At 39.1% G+C, this 21,439-nt stretch overlaps 1 protein-coding gene across 6 annotated transcripts in view; it reads left to right on the forward strand.

Annotated features, from left to right (window-relative positions):
• Positions 1 to 3,872: 3,872 nt before the first annotated feature.
• The window catches only part of NSD3 (nuclear receptor binding SET domain protein 3), a 120,239-nt gene continuing 102,672 nt past the window's right edge, over positions 3,873 to 21,439 (forward strand). For 3 of the 6 annotated variants that reach the window (XM_036109871.2, XM_036109874.2, XM_078069604.1), the window contains exon 1: positions 3,873 to 4,405. The gene's annotated coding sequence lies outside the window, so the exon portion shown is untranslated. The remainder of the gene's footprint in view (positions 4,406 to 21,439) is intronic. The other 3 variants (XM_036109873.2, XM_036109875.2, XM_036109877.2) reach the window with 2 other exon arrangements.

The raw sequence follows: 21,439 nt of genomic DNA on the forward strand, positions 1-21,439 counted from the left end.
AGAAGGGCCGCAGGCCAAGTCTCTATGGCTCCACCTCTTTCCTAACCCGTTACGTCACTCTGAGTGACGACACCACTCACCAATGAGCTCTCAGATTATGGGGAGGGAGGACGTCCTTTGCTGTGGCAGCCCTGGAGGCAGCCAAGGTCCGGTTCCCACCGGCGAAATGACCTCTCTATTGGGTTTAGTTTAAGCAGAGTCTGTGCTGCGGGAGGGGGCAAGAGTGACGTCTTTCCGCCTGTCTACACTCTCTGGGCTGTGGGCTAACCTGCCCGAAAATCCTCATTGAAGGCTAGATTAAAGAACCTTTTACCCTACCGATAGCGTAATATGCCTGATAGTCGCCATGGTAACCATCTTAAAGTCACGAATTACATCACTTTGATGTACCCCCCCCCCCAAATCAACAACTGCCGGGGTTGGGATGGCGCGGAGAGCTCTGCGGAGAGGGAGTGGCAGAAAGGGCGGGAATGGTTAGGAAAACATCCCTTTCCTTTCTCCGGGGCCTAAGAGTGGAATGCTGTGAAATCTTCATATGGAAATCTGAATTCCACTAAAGTAATTTGCTTTATAAATGCTCTCTTAACAGGTATTGTTTATGATCAGTAGTTTGTGGAGAAATATCAACACTTAAGATGTATATTATAGTAACTATGCAGTGACGTAGGTAGGCACTGCAGGTTTGGGGCACTTCAGTTCCTAGGTTGGGTAACTGAGCCATCTTGGAAAAGTGAAAGATTCAGAAATGTTCTCGCTCTCCTGTTATCTCTACCCATCCATTTCATCTGGCTCTAGAAGGAAAACAAAATTTTTAGTGGCTCTACTTGGGCTAACACCAGACAACAAGGAATCGCTTTCACAGGGAGAGTACTTCTCTTAACATGTGAGTTGACCAGAGACCTCTCTCATCTAGGCTGCACATTTATAAGAATGAAAGATGGCGGGTATTTAATTTCAGGTTTGTTTTGTTTTGTTTTGTTGTTTTTAATGTAGACTGCTTTTAATCCACAAAGCATTTTTCAGCTAATAGCCAAATGGATCAACCATGTTAAATAGGCAGAACTTTTCAGTTTGGCCACTAGAGGGCCCTTTGTGCATGCCCTATGCCCGAGTTTCTACATAAAGGTTTCACTTCATGTTCTATGTTTACTAGAATTAACTAAATCTACAAAGCTTTGGTCTCTTTCCCTTTCCTTTCCTGAAAATTCCCGATGGCAAATTTTGAGCTCTAAAAGTCCAGATAGTTACAATTTTCACATTAATTCTATAAATTAATCACTGTACTAACATGAACATGTACTTTTCTGGAAAAGATCATAAAGATGAAAAATATTCCTTTCAGTTCCCTGGGAGACATTTTATACCAGGAAATATTCTTATTCATGCATTGTATTCACTCACAAACAGGCACAGTAAAATCATTAAGTATTCATAAACCAGATGAATGATTCCAAGCTCAGTATTGGAAAGATGAGCTAGATTTTCTACTACAGTCATATGTCAGCAATCCTATTCTAAAAAGGGAAGGGTTAAGAACCTTCCTATTGAAATCCCTTTGTTCAAAGCAATGTTTGCCTTCTGCTGTCAGGCCTGGCAATTTTTTGACTTTCAGGATTTAAGTGATTTATCATGTAAGGAGTTTTTGGATATGATCTTCAGAAGAGAAACAAAAAATTTCTTTCTCCTTAATTCTGGCCCTGGGAATTGTGTTAGATTGCTGTCTTAATGAACTGTTTGCTCATTTTGTATGGAGAAGAGAAAGCATTATCTGAACCTCAGAAGATGTTAGATGCTAAAAATGTAAATTATTAATTTTAATGGCCATTTCCCTAGATATGGCTCAAGAGCAAATATTATTAACAGTATATTTTCTAAAGTTTTGCAGGAAGAGATTATATATCTACTTCACAGAACTTTAATTTTAAACTCTTGTCAGCCTAGAAACAGATTAAAATAAAATCCCTGAGGTCAATTTACCAGATTCTCCTCAAGGGGATAATCCAGATGTCTGGTCAAGGCAACAGTTTATCAACAAAGCAAGGAGTATACAGGAAGATGGAGAGGAAGGATGGTGGTAGAAAGGATCATAGGGGGAAAAAAGACCAATTTAACCTCTTTCCAGGAGACACAATCAAACTGAAATAAGCTCAGGAGGCCCCCTTTAAGAGGTCTGTGTTCTAAAAAGACATTTAAAACAAAAATGTGCTTTTTACTGATTCCTTTAACTTTTGGTACTGCACAAAACAGGTACTACATAAGCATATGTTTAGAAATAGTTAATGAATAGGGCGCCTGGGTGGCTCAGTTGTTTAAGCATCTGCCTTCAGCTCAGGTCATGATCCCATGATCTCAGGATCCCATGATCCTCAGGTCATGATCCCAGGATCAGCAGGAGGCCTGCTTCTCCCTCTCTCTCTGCCTCTCCCTCTGCTTGTAGTGCTCTCTCTCTGTGTCAAATAAGTAAATAAATCTTTAAGAAAAAAATAGTTAATGATTAACAGTAATGAGAATGCTTAATTCTCAGTATCATCTATAGTATAATTAAAGGGTTATGTTTTTTAAAAACCTGAAACATAATTAGTAGTCATTAAAATGATTGATCGGTAGGAATCTTTTAATTTCTTGTTTAAATGGTATTTAAAGATAAAGATATCAGAAATTTCTTGTGGCCGTGCCAAACAGATCCAGAACTATAATGTCGGTGCAGAGTATAACATCTAGTAGTGACATAGCTTTAGTATTCTCAGAACAGAGCGCAGAGTATAGGTTTCCTCATCTGATTGCTGCTGCCTGTATTTCCTTTGTACGTTCAAGTCTCTGTGCTGCAACGTTCTAAGTCATCACCACCAGGCCCCAGGAAATATCACCAAATTTTGTACACTCCGGCAAGACGACTTTACTGTGTCACACACCTTCTATTGTTTAACATAAATTTCCTAGCATGGGGAGGGCTTAGAGGGTTACAGAGAATTTTGACTCCCGTTTCCTCCGCTCATTCTTGCGTGAGTTCTCTCGAGGACTGATGCCCTCCCATCCCTCGAAGCGAAGGTCTGGCAGTGAGCAGCAGAGGCCCAGGCACGTGACGGGCACCGAGCCCTCTGGGTCCCTAGGGGTCCGGGCCGCAGTCGGCGCTGACGTCCTCCTCTTTACCCACAAGCCTCCGGGCCCGCAGTGCGAGCAGGAAGAAGGCGTGCGGGGCCCGGTGGCTGCCAGGGAGGTCAGCGCTTCCTCACAGCGATTGAGATGCCGCCACGGCTTGCGATCGTGGGGCGGGACGGGGGTCGGCGGGGGGGCATCCGGGACTCACATCCGAGGCTGAAAGAGAGACTGTTCCCCACGGCTCAGGTCTGAAATTGCTGCCACGGTTTCCAGACGCAGACCCGTGTGAAATAGGAAGCTCTGACTCTGACAGCTGTCGGACAGAAGGCACCCAAGGAGGCACACAAATTGTTCTTCTCTTTCCCGGTCACCTTAACCCGGCACTCGTTTGTAGGTTGTTTCTAACATCTAGGGAGTGTGCAGCAGTGTCACTCTGAGGAGTACCATATGGTGTTTAATATGTGCTGTTATTGAACAAGTCTCAAAGAATACGCACGAACGCAATTTTACCTCACAGGCCCAACCTTTAACCTGTCTTCTGTTTTTTTTTTTTTTTTTTTTTTTTTTTTTTTTACCCTCCTTCGTATCATTTCTTCCTGTCTCTGCCTTTATCGCCTGCGGTCTCACTTCTTGTCTAGACTCTCTCGGGCCGCTCCTCTCCGCCCCGCCGACTACCCTCTTCCTCCTTTCGCCCCCCCTGCGCCGCAAACCCGGGACTGCATTTCCCGGCAGGCGCCGCGGCCAGCGGCCAATGAGGGGCTGAGGATTTGGCGGCGGTGGCGGCGGCGCTCCGAGAGCCGGGTGGGGGGGCTTTGTGCGCGGCGGCGGCGGCGGGAGCGGGCGGCGGCGGGAGCGGCGGCGGCAGCAGCGGCGAGGACGGAGGCGGAGGCCGAAGGGGACTGTCCACTGGTCGGTGCGGAGAGGCGTGCGAAAGCCAACTCGAGCCCCCGAGGACCTTGCTGCCCCGGCCCGGCCGCCAGCCACAGCCTTCTCTCTAGCAGCAGAGGCTGCGCGGCGACCCCCCATCCTTCCACCGCCCCTGCCCACCCCACCTCCCGCAGCCTTCCTCCTCTCAGCTTCACGCCCGGCCCGGCCCGGCCGCGGCCCTCCTCGGTGCCGGCAGCCATGGCAGAGGCGTCCGGCGCGAGGGAAATCTAGCCCGGGGATTTCATGCGGCCTAGCTCGGTTCCGTCTCCTCCCCCCGCAGCCCCGGCGGCTGCCCGCACCCCAGCCCCACTCCGGGCCTCCGTGTCTCTCCTGTGATCGTACTGACACGGCCGGGGGGTTAGAATGGAACAAACTGAAGGTAAAGTGAATGCGTGCGTGCGTGCGTGCGTGTGTGTGTGTGTGTGTTTTGGAAGGAAGGGCTGAGGAGGGAACGACGAGGAGGGGGCGACCTAGGGATGGGACCCGGGTAGAGAGACCCCAGCAGGGATGGGAGGACAAGCGGGTGGCCGGAAAAGGTTCAGGGGGAGCCCAGAAGGTAAAGCAGAGGGCCAGGTGAGGAGTGTGGAGGAGATAGGGAGGTGGGGCAGGGGAGGTAGGATTGGGGTAAGAGATGGAGTGGCGCTGAGCTGGGAATTGGGAGTAGAGGTGGGATGGGGGCGGGGATAGAGATGGAACGGGGGAGGGGCAGGGAAAGAGAAGAAGAGTTAGGTTTGCAGAAGATTAGAGACCTGGGTGGACTGAGAAATAGGGAGGTTTGGGGGTGCAGAGTGGAAACTAGAAGAGTCTGGGGGAAGGGGGTAGAATTTGATGGAGAAATGGGCATCAAAAGAGAAACGCGGGAATGGAAGTGGAGGAAAAGGATTAGGAAAAGGGATAAGAAATTGTTGAGACAGGATGCATAGGAAGATAGGAAATAGACTCAGGAAACTGGAAGACCTAGGATTGGTTTAGGGAAGGAAATTAACTAAATGTTGAGAAGGATGAGAACTATCAACCAAACATCACAGAGTGGGTGGAAAAGAAGGGGAAGGGGGTTGTTAAAGGAAGAGAAAGCCTTTTGTTCCCGTATTTCTGTGTATTCTGGGCCTTTTCTTTCAAGGCTAGAGAATATAGAAGCTAGTGGTGATGGTGTTGTGACTGTTGTGAAATGGGGAGGTGTGGGTTTTACTGTTTTGAGGGAGGAGGAGATGTGTTAGTGTTATGGTAGCAAGACAGTAGAGACATGGCCATAATTTGATGGTTTTGCTGAGGGAGTGAAGACTGTTCAGATTTAAAGGGGGTAGGGGCAGCCATGTTTGCTGCCAGGCACTGCAGTGTAAATAAATTCCTTCTTTCCGACATCAGTGTGAATCTGGAAGGGGCCAGTTCAGATTGTTAGCCCCCGTTCTTTCTATTCATGAACGCTTCCCATACATCTTGTGGTAATTTACTATTATTCATAACCACCAAAGGAGGTAGTGATGTTTTCCATCTTGTGTGTTTTGCTGCTCCCCCCACCCCCTTTCCCTCTTCCTTCTGGTTGCAAACAAGGCATGCTAATGAACTGCAGTGTAAAATTAACCCTTTTTATAAAGTTGAAGCTATATTTTTACTAGCTGAAGGAATCATTACTATCATATTTCAAATGTGATCATAAAGTCTTAAATACTGAAAATTCATTTGTTTTAGAAGCTTCAGAAGCAGTCATCATGTTTTCTGAAATTCTTTACGTAAACAAGGAAATTGCATTGGTTATTTTTCTTGGGCTTGTGCTCTTGGCAAAGCACTGTGCGGGGGGTGAGATGGGGTAGAAAGATCTGCTTGTGGTAGATTATCTGCTTACTGTATTTTGAATGTTGGAAAATTAGAAATATATGTATTTTAAAATAGTGTTTCTGGTAGTTCACGCCTATAGGTGATGGGTGTGTTAAGAAGTGTTTTCTTTTTTTTAACGCACTCTCTCTCCTCCATCCCTTCCCTTTGGTTTCCTGTGTCTAGCTCAGTATAGTCTCCAGATGCTAGTTCAGCACAGTGCAATGATCTATGAAGTAGGCATGCAGTTCTTAGAGCCTCAATGAGGTGCCAGTTTTTTGGTTTTTTGTTTTCTTTGCTTTGTTTTGTTTTTTTGGTGGGAACTTCAGGTTACTCTCAGGAAAGCTACAGTAACTCTTTAATGTATCAAAATATAACTACTTGGGCAATTTGAAATGGTTACTGTTCTAAAGGTTTAAATCCTGCCAAACTTAGAGTAGATAAATTGTTAAGTGTAGCCTATTTTCATATTGGAAGAGATTGTGTGTGTGTGACCTTTTGTTTTTGTTTTATAATTGTAATTGGGGTAATCCAAACTTGAATTCATCATATTGAGTTTGAAACTGTTGTCTAATACCAGAAAGGCCTGTTAAAATTGTGCTATGATGGACTCAAACCAGTTGTACTACATATTGATTTAACATGTCTAAATGCAACGTCCTTTCAGTTGTTATAAAGAAGTTTAGGATGTGTTCTTGGTGTGTTGGAAAAATGAAATTGAATATTGTTAGAGTAGTACTTTGTGAGAGTATTTTTAGTTTAAAGGCCAGATTTACAACTTGGAGTATTTTGGTTTGATGATAAGCAGTCTGAATTTTTAAAAATTCTGTGAGGAAAAGTTTCACTCAAAAATGCCATTCAATATGCTTTTTGGAATTTATTTTTATGGAGATTTTTCATTCTTATGTCTTCCACTCAATGGACATGTTATTGACAATTAATTGGTAAATTGTGTGCATGAACTATCAGTGCCACAAATTTTTAGGAAAACGAGAAATTGTTTTATATTAAAATAAAAAAATTCATGTTAGAACCTTGAATTAGTTAAAAAAGAAAAGAGTGTATTCCTGTGTATTCAGCGGTCAAGATCAGGGTCTCCTGCCTAGCTGTAATGAGTATTCTGGCTCCTTGGTTGGGTATCCATATAACGAAGAAGGCTATTCTAGCTAGATGATAATTAATTAAAACCCAGACTTTGCTCTGATTACTGTGTCCATCAGCACACCTGCTACCTGCAATAGCTTTTTAAAAAACTTTAATAAGTACGCTCTTTCTTATGGTAACACATTGATTGAATTTTGGGTAAAGGAAATTGGTTGCCTTTGAGACTGGTCATCACTGAGTAGATTGTCAAATCTGATTCTGAATAATAATCACAGGAAAGCTACTAACTAGTCGTCTTCTTACAGTGTGCTATGCTGAGTGTCTCACATGTATGATTTCCTTTTATCCTCCCAACAGTTGTATGAGGTTACTACTAGTTAACTCCCTTTTACAAGTGGAGAAATTGAGGCTAAGTAACTCAACACCACACAGATGGTAACTAGCAAAGCCGTATTTGAATCCAGGTCTTTCTAATTACAGAACCTGGATCAGCAGAACTTTCAGTTTCTTTTTAAAAATTTGTAAAGATAATTTATGTTCATTATTTTTTTTCAAATATTATAAAAGGCTAAGAGGTAAAAAAAAAAGAAAAAAAGTTAACCCCTGTTTCCCCCGATAATCATTTTGAAGTTTCTTCTGAGTCCTCCTAGAAAATATCTGTACATACAGATGCATATCTGTCTTCAAATGCACACAAATTGGTCATACTGTCTGCATTTTGCTTCTGTGCTTTAATAGGCTACCTGGAACATCCTTTTAAGTGAGCACATATTGATCTACAGCTTTTTTTTTTTAAAGGGTCACATAGTATTCTGTTATTTGGAATATTGATTAACGTTAGGATGTTAACAGATTTTTTGCTATTTTAAGTAATATAGCAGGTCTTGAATTAAGTCCCTAACAGCCTATTTAAATGGAGGAGATATAGTCCAACTACTTTATTTTATAAGAGAAAACAGAGGCCTGAGGAAGTTACGTTCAAGGCTTTGGTGACAGACCTGTTACCTGGCTCTTTATACCACACTACGTTACTTCATTATTATGAAGGTATTTGAGCTTTCTGTAAAAGCTCAAGGTGAGGGGGATCATTCAAGGTTAGGCACGTTTAGCATAATGAGTGCAAGGGGATTAATTTGCAGTGAGGCAAAGGATCTTGTTTCTCTTTTTTCATACTTTGTTCACCATATTGTACATATAGCATATGCACAAAATATTTTTGCATATGTAAATGAACCCTGTGCAAGTATCTTAAAGTTTGTGTTTTGGGTAATGAAGTGGTTTTGGCAGAATTTTTTCTGTTTTAATAAAATTATCAGTGAAATAAGGTAGCAATGAAATGAAAAAATAAGAGGTCCATCATGGTCCTGGAAAGGAACTTGGAAAGAAAATTGAGGCACTGGTAAGTTTTTTTTAAATGAGCTAAAAAACAGCTCATTGAAAACAACTTTTAAAAGATCTTAGCAGGCACCACTGATTATTTTTAATTATTTTTGTCTATCAAGAAGAAAATAAGTTACCGTGGACACTTATTCTTTGGGTTCTTTTGAAACAAAGTCTGTTTTAGACACTTAAAAAATGAAAATCATAAAAGCCTTAAAAAGATTTAGAATTTGGTATCTATAAAATCTGATTCTTGGTGCAATGGTGTTTTTAGTTTTACTTTAAAAAAAATAGTAGTGTCTGTTATTTTTTGAAAGAGCAATTAACATGATTTATTCCTTTGTTAATAAACAACATGCCCAGGGCGCCTGGGTGGCTCAGTTGGTTAAGCGACTGCCTTTGGCTCAGGTCATGATCCTGGAGTCCCTGGATCGAGTCCCACATCGGGCTCCCTGCTCAGTGGGGGGTCTGCTTCTCCCTCTGACCCTCTTCCCTCTCGTGCTCTCTGTCTCTCATTCTCTCTCTCAAATAAATAAATAAAATCTTAAAAAAAAAAAATAAACAACATGCCCAGCTTTTGAGTTTTTAAATGAATGGTGACCTTTATTTCTGCAGGCTAATCTTTTTATAAATGTTAATAAAGGTAAATTTAAGAAAATGATTATACTACAACTACCTATACTACAACTACCTAACGCATTTTTAAAAAGCTTACAGAGTTTTGGTTTTGGTTTTTATTGTTGACTTTATTAAGTACTTAATAAGTACTTTCAAACACTTCTGTATTATGTTGTGCCTGCACAGTGTGGCATAAAAAGAAGGTAAAAGGCATAATTAAAATTTTGTGAATTTAGAGAATGTTCAGTTTTTACTAGACGGATATGTGTTGTTACTCCTAAAGTACATCTGCCCATTGATGAGATTTTGAATTTGAAAAGCTCTGTGAAAAATGATTCTTGGCTTATTTAAAAATTTTTTAAGATATGGATCTGTGTCATCATTGACTGATCTACAATGATAACTCTTACTTCTTACTAGGTTCCTTTTTTTCCATGTAGATTTAGAGCTATATTGAGAAAGTGAATAGGACAATGAAAAAATTTTATATCTTATATGAACTCTATATATATGATATATAAATATATGAATACATAGATAAATTTATCTAATACCTTGCACTTACTACATTTTTGAGATGTTTGATTGAATTCTTACACAATAACTTGACTTTGTTTTAAAATGTGAAGTTGGAAAGCACAAGAATTATTTAACCCAAATTTAAAGATGGGAAAATTGAGATTTCAGGAAATCCTCAGGCTAAATAGATTGACATGTTAAGTAGAATAAGGTTTTCAGATTTCTGTCTGATTACTTAAAAAGAATTTTTTCAGGGGTGCCTGGCAGGCTGTCAGTAGAGCATGTGACTCTTGATCTTGGGGTCATGAGTTCAAGCTCCACTTTAAGGGTGGAGCTTACTTAACCTTTTTTAAAAATTTGTGTTTCTTGACTTTTTTTCATAGCCTGCATTATCTTTCTTTTAATAAACATTAAATAACAATAAAGTATTTTTCTACCATAGAACATGCTTTTTAAATTTTGGTATAATTTATGTACATCTTGAAATATAGAAGTAGATATTTTAAATTTAAGAAATGTATGTATTCCTCTGATTTTGCGAGTAAAACAAAACTTAGTTTATCAAATTGATTTGAGGTTAAGAAGTCTAATACGGAGGCTTGCTTTTATCTAATGGCATTTTGGCTGTAGCCAAGATAGTATGTCTGTTGAGTCTTGTATTACTAGTATCTCTTAGCTGTAGAGTCTTAAGAAAACTGTACATTTAAAAACACACACACAAAACACCTTAAAAAAGAAACATTTTTAAACTTTTAAGTTGTGAAACATGACATATAAAGAAAAAAAGCATAAAACCTAAATGTACAGTATAAGCAAATAATTAGAAAGTAAACATCATGTAGTCACCACCAAGGTAATAAACCCTTTAAGGAAAGCTATAGAGACCACCTCATTGGTTTAGCTGGTGTTACCTTGGTGGTGGTTGGGCTTTCAGGGTAACGACATCCTGAAAGTAACCTGAAAAATTAATAACCGTGAAGGGTCAGGAAATGTAAAAACTGAATCACCAGTTTTTGTTATTATCAAAAGTGTTATCTAGATAATTAAAAAAAACCCTGTTTCCTAGCAGTATAGTCATTTAGTGATTTGAAATCTTAGTGCTATATTAATGAATGTGAAACAAAAAATAACACTAAATTCTGTAAGAATCATGCCATTTTATACAAAGTGGTTTTTTTTTCAGAGTTCATCTCTGTTGCAGTTTTTGGTAGAATTTAATGACTACTGGTTTTAGATTGATGTGCAGATTCTAGCAATGACTTTTGCTTAGAAAATATCCAATTTGCTATATATTAATATTCTAACTTAAGTATCTTATTTTATAAAAACTTAGACTCTCTCGCTTTCACATTAATGTAACCATTCAAGAAGTATTAACCTAAGAAGTAATCAGTAGTGACAATCTATTTTGACACTTCATCCTTGATGCCTCTTGATTCTTACCTTTTCTGTATTTTGTCTAGGTGAATCAAATTTTTTGAAAGTGGAGAAACTTTATTTTGCTTCCCTGTCTTACTAGACTGTTTTCTTACATGTTCGGAAGGGTTAAATATTGGGTTTTTGAGGACTTTGATAATAGAAAAACTTGAATTTTTTTCCTTTCTACGTGACAAATACAGTCTATTTGCATAAAATTCTGCAATGTGGATTTGAAAAAGACATTTTTATAACACATTTACATACATAAATTAAAGCCTTTATTTGGTTATTGTAATTTTGTCACTTTAAGCTGTTTGTTTCTTTTATGATTTCTGCAGGATCCAAATACATTAGAACATAGTATTTCATATTTGATTATGATGAGAAACTTCTTGCTGTGCTTTACCATACCCTTGAATTCCTTTCTTTAATGCAGTAGAATGCTGTTCTTTTTTTTTTTTTTTTTTTGACAGAGAGAGACACAGCGAGAGAGGGGACACAAGCAGGGGGAGTGGGAGAGGGAGAAGCAGGCTTCGTGCAGAGCAGGGAGACCGATGTGGGGCTCGATCCCAGGACCCTGGGATCATGACCTGAGCTGAAGGCAGCCGCTTAACGACTGAGCCACCCAGGCGCCCTTAGAATGCTGTTCTTTTATTCTGGCTAATTTTTCCCCTAGCAAAGATAATAAATAATTATTTTAGATTTTGAAATGAACATGTTGAGTTTTCCTAGATGTGGAAGCAAACATGATTTAATATAATTTTGTAAACCTAGATTAGGTAATTTGGCTTTGTGTATAAAGTAGAGTTAATATGCTTTTGGCCAGCTCATGGTTTCTATGTTATCACCTGTGAAATTAAGCATGGATCATTAGAATTTATTTTATTGGGGATAGAATTAGTTAAGGTTTTAAGGTATTGAAGTTAATGTATTAATTAAAGCATTGCACACATATACATACATGCACACACACATAATACTCCTAAGAAATGCTGATGGCCCTTTTAGTTTTTACTTTTTTTTTTTTTTAAAGATATTTTTTATTTATCTATTTGACAGAGAGATAGCACAAGTAGGCAGAGTGGCAGGCAGAGGGAGAGGGAGAAGCAGGCTCTCCGCTGAGCAGGGAGCCCGATGCGGGGCTCGATCCCAGGACCCTGGGATCATGACCTGAGCTGAAGGCAGCTGCTTAACCAACTGAGCCACCCAGGTGCCCCATTAGTTTTTACTTTTTTTTTTTTTTTTTTAAGATTTTATTTATTTATTTGACAGAGAGAGACACAGCGAGAGGGAACACAAGCAGGGGGGGTGGGAGAGAGAGAGAAGCAGGCTTCCTGCGGAGCAGGGAGCCCGATGCGGGGCTCGATCCCAGGACCCTGGGATCGTGACCTGAGCCGAAGGCAGACGCTTAACGACTGAGCCACCCAGGTGCCCCTAGTTTTTACTTTTTAATGGAAAATTTGTACTTTTCAAAGTGGCTACTAGTTTAAAAATAACATTTATTGTGTTTAAGTTATGAAAGGATTGTTTATTGTAGAGATATTGAAAACCAGTGAGATATAAAAAAGATTAAGATCACTTGAAATCCTGCCAACTGGAAGTAGCTATTAACATTTTTAAATCTTTCCAGTGTTTTTTCTTACACATCTATGTATTTTTTTTAACAAACTGGAATTATACATTAATACTATTTTGTAGCATGCTTTATTGTGAAATTAATTTTTTTGATATTGTGATTTTTTTAAATTGACATATAATTTCGTTGTATGGATGTGCCATATCTGTTCACGATTCTCTGTTGATGGTATTTTAGGCAGTTCGCAATTTTTGGATATTATGATTTGATGAACATCCTTACACGTTAAAAAAAAAACAAAAAAAAACTGTCATTATTTCATTACAATAAATTCCTAGAAGTAGAATTACATAACAGATACGAACATTTCAAAGGTTTTTTAAAAGATTTTATTTATTTTGAGAGAGAGAAAGCACGAGTTTGTGTGCACGCTTCTGTGCGTGAGATGGGGGGAGGGGCAGAGGGAGAGAATCTCAAGCAGACTCTGACTGAGCACAGAGTACATATTGGACTTGTTCTCACAACTCCGAGATCATGACCTGAGCTGAAACCAAGAGTCTGATGCTTAACTGACTGAGCCACCCAGGCATCCCAGGTTTTTTTAAAATAAGTTTTGTTGAGAAATAATTCACGTACCATATAATTCACCCTTTTCAAGTACACAATGCAGTGTTTTTTAGTCTATTTGTAGAATTGTGCAACCATCACAATTAATTTAATGTTATTATTTTTTAAAGATTTATTTTTATGAGATAGAGAGAGAGAGAGAGAGAGCCGGGGGAGGGGCAAAGGGAGAGAATCTCCAAGCCGACTTACCGCTGAGCGCAGAGCCCAACACAGGGCTTGATCTCATTACCGTGAGATCATGACCTGAGCCAGAACCTGGAGTCAGACACTCAGTGGACTGAACCACCCAGATGCCCCTTATCACAATTAATTTTAGAGCATTTCCAGAAAATTTTGAGTCAATTTAAACTCCCAGCAATGTCAGAAAAGCTTTGTTGAATTTTTTGATTTTTAAAGTGTGGTACAAACATACAATAACACAATTGCCCGTGTGATACATAGGTTTTCTTTGTAATCACCAGCATTTATTTTTTAAATTTTATTTCCAGCTTTATTGAGATATAATTGACTGATACATACTTTACATCCATTTATGAGTGAGTTTAGAAAGTCATGGATGAAAAGAAGGTGCTCATATTTCCTATGTTAAGAAAACCTGACATGCGAAGTTTCTTAAAGTTTAAGAAACAAAGTATGTGGCAGATTTTTTTAAATTATAAAATCATTCCCCTGTCCAGTCAAGATGTCTTTATTGAAAGAAGTTGTATGTGGTTTAAAATGTTTCTTTTCATTCATATTTTATTTAGAAACATTTTATTTTAGAAAATATCTGTAGAAAATGTGCTATATCTATATAATTAACGGTAACAAACTTGCTTATCCTATAGAAAGTTTTTTTTTTTTTCTTATTGAGAGATTTGCTTTGCTCTAACTGACCTTCACCCTGAAAGTTGTTCTGTCATTCTGGTCATTCTGTTTGCTTTAAGCCATTTAACAAAACATCTTTTTTTTTTTTTCCCAACTCAGTGGGCAGGGAGTATAGGGCAAGAATCAAGGAGACCTATTCCCACCCTAACAACAGAGGCTCAGTGTTGTCATCTCTGGAGATGAAAATGACTGCTTTTTGGAGTTATAGGGATCCAAAGTAGAATTGCTAGAGTGTACCTGGAACTGTACCAGGCATATAGCTGATAATTAATGACTTTTTTAATATAAGAAAAATAACATTTGCAAAATGAACTCGCTGTTAGTCCCATGTTTAATGGATGAAGAAATGAACTCAGTTGGCCTACATTCACTTTCATAGAAGTTAAAAGTTGAACAGTAACTAATGCTTGAACAGAATCTTTGCATGGGTTATATGAGTGTTTCCCAGTTGTAAGGATTCGTGCTGGTACAAGTACGAACATGAAGTTAACTTTCCAGTCCAAATTTACTTCCACGGTTGCTGTTATTACAATAGCACGATGGCTATAGCTTCACCAATGCTTAGGGTTCTGATTAAGCAAATAGGTAATAGTGTAAAATTTGAGTATATGGTATGAAGTGCCTTATGTTCTAACTTTTATTGCTTATTTTCAAGATGAAATGTTGAATACAGTTGATCCTAAAATACTAAAGTGAAAAACCTGATGAACCAAAAACTGGTCTTTAGAGGAAAGATAAACTCAGTAAATTATGATTTTAGATATTACAATAAATTACTTAGTATTTTAAAAACTACATATCATTGGGCGCCTGGGTGGCTCAGTTGGTTAAGCGACTGCCTTCGGCTCAGGTCATGGTCCCAGAGTCCTGGGATCGAGTCCCACATCGGGCTCCCGGCTCAGCGGGGAGCCTGCTTCTCCCTCTGACCCTCTCCCCTCTCGTGCTGTTTTTTTCTCTCTCTCTCTCAAATAAATAAATAAATAAAATCTCTAAAAAATAAATAAAAATAAAAACTACATATCATTTCTGTGATGCATTCTCTTTTTTGCCTTGCTGTGGGGAATGGAGAATATAAGGTAAAAGAAAGTCAAATTTGAACATTTGCACCATTTTAAGAACTAATCTCAGAAACCACTGTACTATAACTTAAAAGTTTGTTGGCGAAAGAGGAAGATATGTGGATCGACTTGTTAGTTTACTAAATTTCATAGTGAATGGAACAAGATGACTGATAGGAGTTAATTAGTTTGTAGTAATTTTAAGTGTGAGCCAGTACCCTTGATGTAAGGGATTGAAAAATAATTTAAATTTTCTTCAAGTGGTAATATTGTGTCTGTTGTTGCTGGGTGTGGTCAAGAACAAAGTGAAGACAGTTGAGGTTAAACCAAATAGATAAGGGAAACAGGGTGTATTACTAGTAGGTTTTGTATTGGTACAAGGCAGTTCAGTAGTACTGTGGTTTAGTCAGGAAAAAATAAGAACTACAAAGCAACCTAAAATATTCTATAACAAAGAAATCATAGTCAAATGAAATTTGTGTAATTGTATTTAGTGACACAATTTCTAGTTCACTGAAGTACAACATAGGGTTGTGTGGTTTATTTATTATTTATTTCATTGTGTTCATTTCATGCAGGTCACTTCCTAATACAGGATATTTTAATATCCTTAACTGTCATCCACATGGTTTTCATGGAAAATTTTTAAGTGAAAATTTCAGAAAATATTTGGGGCAACAACACTAGAGTTAAACAGATTGTGGGGTAGTACAGTTATGCTTTTAAAAATAGTGTTGCTCTTTTATTAGTATAGACTCAGAAAAATTAAAAATAAAAATTAGAAGAAAATGTGCCACTTGTCTAACACCTTGATTACTTAGAGAATTTTGTAGAAAGCAATATAGTGGTCATGCTGATCTTACCCTCTACAATTTTATTTATTTACATAAATAGATATTGGTTGTGAATTTCATATAATTGTTTGCTCTTTGAAATAATGAACATCTAGGGCTGCCTGGCTGGCTCAATTGGAAGAGCATGCAACTCTTGATCTCGGGGTCATGAGTTTGAGCCCCACGTTGGGTGTAGAGATTATTTAAAAACAAAATGTTCTTTAAAAAAGAAGGCGGGGGGCACCTGGTTGGCTCAGTCGGTTAAGCATCTGCTTTTGGCTCACGTCGTGATCCCAGGGTCCTGGGATCAAGCCCCATATCGGGCTCCCTGCTCAGCGGGGAGCCTGCTTCTCCCTCTCCCTCTGCTGCTCCCCCTGCTTGTGCTCTCTCCCTCTCTCTCTGTCAAATAAATAAATAAAATATTTAAAAAAAATAAAAAGGCGGGGGAACACTGGGTGGCTCAGTCAGTTAAGCATCCGACCCTTGGTCTCAGCTCCGGTGTTAATCTCTAGGGTTGTGAGTTCAAGCCCTTTATTGGGCTCTGTGCTGGATGTGGAGCCTACTTAAAAAAATAAAACAGGGCGCCTGGGTGGCTCAGTTGGTTAAGCGACTGCCTTCGGCTCAGGTCATGATCCTGGAGTCCCAGGATCAAGTCCCACATCAGGCTCCCTGCTCAGCAGGGAGTCTGCTTCTCCCTCTGACCCTCCCCCCTCTCATGCTCTCTCTATCTCTCATTCTCTATCTCAAATAAATAAAGTCTTTTAAAAAAATAAAACAAGTAATATCTTTATGTAACGTTAATATGGTAGGTTAGACCTTAAAGTTAATTTTTTTAAAAAACCATATATATTCTTGTCAGAATGAAGATCCAAACCATACATTTATTGATAACTAGGAGGAATCACGGCCCAGTTTCCCATTGTTTGGGGTCATTTCAGTTATCTGGATTGCCTGATTTAACCTCCATTATGAGCTATACACAGAAGCCTAAAGATGTTATATATCCCTTCAGAATTCATGCCGCTAAGTTAAAGGTAGAATCAGAACTAAAATTCGAGTCTCATTACTGAAAGACCAATGGCAGAGTACATTTTTACTTATCCTCAGATTTATCTGAGTCCTAAACCTCCTCTTCTGTGACTTCTTTCTGGCTTCACAGTATTATTCATCCATTCCTTTAAAAAGTTTATGGGAAACCTTATTTTTTATAAGCTCTTTTGGAATGTTTTTGTTCAAATTTGAAAAATAATTTACATCAGCACTACCCAATAGAAGTTTTTGCAATGATGGAAATGTGGCTAGGGGCAGCCACTAGCCACATACAGATACTGAACACTTGGCATGTGGCTAGTGTACCTGAGCACTAAATTTTTAATTTTATTTAATTTTAATTTATTTAAAATTAGTCACATTTGGCCAGCACAGATTTAGATATTCTTTTTTCTTAAGATTTATTTTTTTATTTTACAGACAGAGAGAGAGAGAGAGAGAGTGGGGGAGAGAATCTCAAGTGGACTCCCTGCTGAGCATGGAACCCAACATGTAGCTGGATCTCATGACCCTGAGATCGTGACCTGAGTTGAAATCAAGAGTCAGTGCTTAACTGAGTGAGCCACCCAGGCATCCCTAGATACTCTTTTTTTTGGGGGGGGGGGGTAGAGAGAGAGAGCACGCCCCCACATGCGCCTGAGCTGGTGGGGGGGCAGAGGGAGAGGGACAAACAGACTCCCTGCTGAGGGGAGCCCCATGTAGGGCTTGATCCCAGGACCCTGAGATCACGACCTGAGCTGAAGTCAGATGCTTAACCGACTGAGCCACCTAGGCGCCCCATTCCTAGATACTCTTAATAAAGCAAAGAAGTAGAAGTGGACATATTTTTTCACATTCTTTGCTCTTATGATTACTGTATTTGTGTGTTTTTGTGGGGTTGGGTTTTAAAATCTCATTTTTAAAAAATACTGTCTTAGTGAATAAATCTAGTCAGAGAAAACAGCTTAGTAATAGCTATTCAAAAGCTATTTTTAAAAATTCTTTTAATTAATACAATTAAGCAACTGTACACTGCTGACCAACAGAATAATTTCATTTCATTTTTTTTTTTTTTTTTTTTTTTAAAGATTTTTTTATTTATTCATTTGAGACAGAGAGATACAGAGAGAGAGAGAGCATGAGCAGGGGGAGAGGCAGAGGGAGAGGGAGAAGCAGACTCCCCGTTGAGCAGGGAGCCCGATGTGGGGCTCGATCCCAGGACCCTGGGATCATGACCCGAGCCGAAGGCAGACGCTTAACCATCTGAGCCACCCAGGCGCCCCAGAATAATTTCATTTCAGTAGTATTCTGGAATATTCCAGTTAAATAATATTTAAAGCTTAAACTTTTCATAAATACTTGACTAAACTATTATTTAAATCTTTTTACTATAGCCATATCTCAGAAGCCTCTGAAACAAAGAGATATTGAAAGGAAATAAGATATGCCTAATGATCACCTCTTCACTTGTCCTCTTCAAATCTTTATATATGACTAATTCCTGGCTTTGATTTTGTGAATCCTATTTATACCATCTAGCCCTCCAGTCATTGTATCCTATTACCCTGTTTCATAGTAGCTTAACACTATCTGAAATTTTCGTGCTTATTAAGCTCCATGAGACCAGAATCTTATATCTTTTGATTTCCCAGGACCTAGAACAGGGCCTGGCATATAGTTGGTGTTCAGTAATGAACCACATGTCACAAACAAAACAAAAAGGATTCTGTGAGGAATAAGATATATATCTGGAATAACATGCCACTTGAAATGTGGGAATCGGCAAGGTTTTGATTATCTTAGTGATGTTGGTGTGGGTAATTTAAGGTGATTAGTTTAGAATGATTTTGTATAGAAATGTTTCTCCGGGAACTCTTATTTTAAAAACAAACTTTAGTCCAGACATACATGTATGTACTAAATAAATCCCATCCACATAAAGCATCAGAGAGTTGGGGCGCCTGGGTGGCTCAGTCGTTAAGCGTCTGCCTTCGGCTCAGGTCGTGATCCCAGGGTCCTGGGATGGAGCCCCGCATCGGGCTCCCTGCTCGGCGGGAAGCCTGCTTCTCCCTCTCCCACTCCCCCTGCTTGTGTTCCCCTCTCTCACTGTGTCTCTCTCTGTCAAATAAATAAATAAAATCTTTAAAAAAAAAAAAAAAAAAGCATCAGAGAGTTGACAAAATAGAGGGGAAAAGTGAGAAAATATTTCCATGGTCAGTTTTTGAGTATTGAGCCTCATTTCCTAACCTCTTAGAGATCAAGGGGTTTACTCGAAGTCATTTTGTATACCATTGGTTGGAATGGTAGGAGAACCATTCCAGCAGAATTGCCTACTCCTGATTTTCCTATGTGTTGTTTTGACTTAGGATCTATGAACAAACATTGCTGTGTAGCAGACATAGGCACTTTGATATAAACAGTAGTTGGCTGATAATGATTTATCTGCAAGTAGTTGGAGCACCTGGGTGGCTCGGTTGGTTAAGTGTCTGCCTTCAACTCAGGTCATGATCCCAGGGTCCTGGGATTGAGCCGTGCATCAGGCTCCCTGCTCAGTGGAGAGTCTGCTTCTCCCTCTGCCTCTGCCATTCCCCCTGCTTGTGTTTTCTCTCTTTCTCACTCTCTCTCTCAAATAAATAAAATCTTAAAAAAAAAAAAAAGTAGTTGGAAATCAAATATTCTCTTACAGTAAATTAGGTGATTTAATTTCTGATTTTTAAATGCCAACATGGTAAGTGTGGGAAGGATTCTATTTTTACTTATATCTGTACGTTTTCTTAAGTAGTTAAACAGTGTTTTAAGATGTAAATGAAAGCCTTTTTATTTAGGGAACTTATTGTTATTTGCCTTAACAAAATACAGTCCCACCTAGAGGTTATTCATTAGAGAAATACTGGTGTAATATAGTTTTTTTGAATGGCTATGTGAGGCTTTTCTTTTTTAATCGGCTATCCTATGTTTAAATTAACAGATTTTTTTTTTAATGGCTCTTACCATAGTGCTGTCTTTACTACTGCAGATTTTCTCCCCCCCCCCCCCACATATTTTTGTGAAAATTGTTCACAAAATCCAGTATGGCCCAGTGATTGTAGTTATCAGAAATTGAAAATCTTAAAAACAGTATTTTAGGGGTACCTGGGTGGCTCAGTCAGTTAAGTGTCTGCCTTTGGCTCAGGTCATGATCTCAGGGTCCTGGAATAGAGTCCCATGTAAGTGGGCACCCTGTTCAGCAGGGAGTCTGCTTCTCCCTCTCCCTCTGCCCCCCTCATCCCCCCATTTGTATGCGCTCACTCGAGAGCTCTCTCAAATAAGTAAATAAAATCTTTAAAAAAATGTATTTTAGTAATAAAAGGACCCACAACATTGTGTCATGTATGGGAATGGCTTTACTGCCCTTTCATTATTTGTATCACATCTATGACTAGAATGAAAAGTAAACTCCCAAGCTTAGAAAGCAGCAGTGACTGTGCCAACAAAATGGGAAGAAATAATTTCCTTTTCTTCTGCATGTGTTAAAGGTGGCAGCAACACCCTACTAGCAATTAAAAGCTAATGGCTTTTTCTGGCTGTCCAGGGATAAATTGTAGGTCACATTAGTATATTTATATCCATAAATAGGAGTATTTATGTTGTGATAGGCAAGAACTTTTTAAAGTGATATTTCTATTTCAAGTTCCCCAAATCTTAGTTTAACGAATCTATGGTAATTTCCCCTCTCCCTTTTATATGCTTTATAGGGATGTTAGTGGAACTAAGGACAACAAAGTGAGTGTTTGGAAATGCTTTCAGTTTCCTGTTGCCTCTGTAACAAATGATGTCAAACCTAGTGGCTTAAACACAACAAAATTTAAAACAACAGATTTACTATCTCGCAGCTCTGGATGTCAGAAGTCTCACGGGGCTAAAATCAAGATATCGGTAGGGTTGCATTCCTTCTGGAGGCTCTAGGGAAGAATCTGTTTTCTTGCCTTTTTCAGCTTCTAGAGGCTGCCTGCATTCCTTGGGTTATGGTCTCCCTCCTCTGTTTTCAAAGCCAGAAGTATAGTGTCTTCAGATCTCTGACTCTTCTCTCTCCCTTTTTCACTTATAAGGATCCTTGTGATTACATTGGCCCCACCTAGATAATCCAGGATATTCTCTCCATTGTAAGATCCTTAATTACATCTGCAAAGTCCCCTTTACCACATAAGGTAACATATTTACAAGTTCTGGGGGCTAGGATGTGGGCATGTGGTAGGGGGGCATTATTCTATCACATTCTCTATGCAAGTTGAAGATATTGTCTTTGTTAACTATAGTAATAAGGGATATTTTCTGAAGCAGTAAACATTGCCTTTCTAAAGTAATACAGACATGACAGAAAAGTGGTTTAATGGTCAATGACAGTATAGCATGTGATAAACAGTGCAGGTTACAAGTAAGACTGTCTCAGTTTGACTCCTGGCTCTATCCCTGTGTGACCTTGGACAAGCCACCTAACCTGTTTTTCAATTTCCTCATCTGTAAAATGGAGATGCTAATATTCACTTTACAGAATTTTTCTGAGGGCTAAATGTCGTAATTCTTGTAAAGCA

Source organism: Halichoerus grypus, chromosome 3 (assembly GCF_964656455.1).
Source record: "Halichoerus grypus chromosome 3, mHalGry1.hap1.1, whole genome shotgun sequence".
Taxonomy (NCBI): domain Eukaryota; kingdom Metazoa; phylum Chordata; class Mammalia; order Carnivora; family Phocidae; genus Halichoerus; species Halichoerus grypus.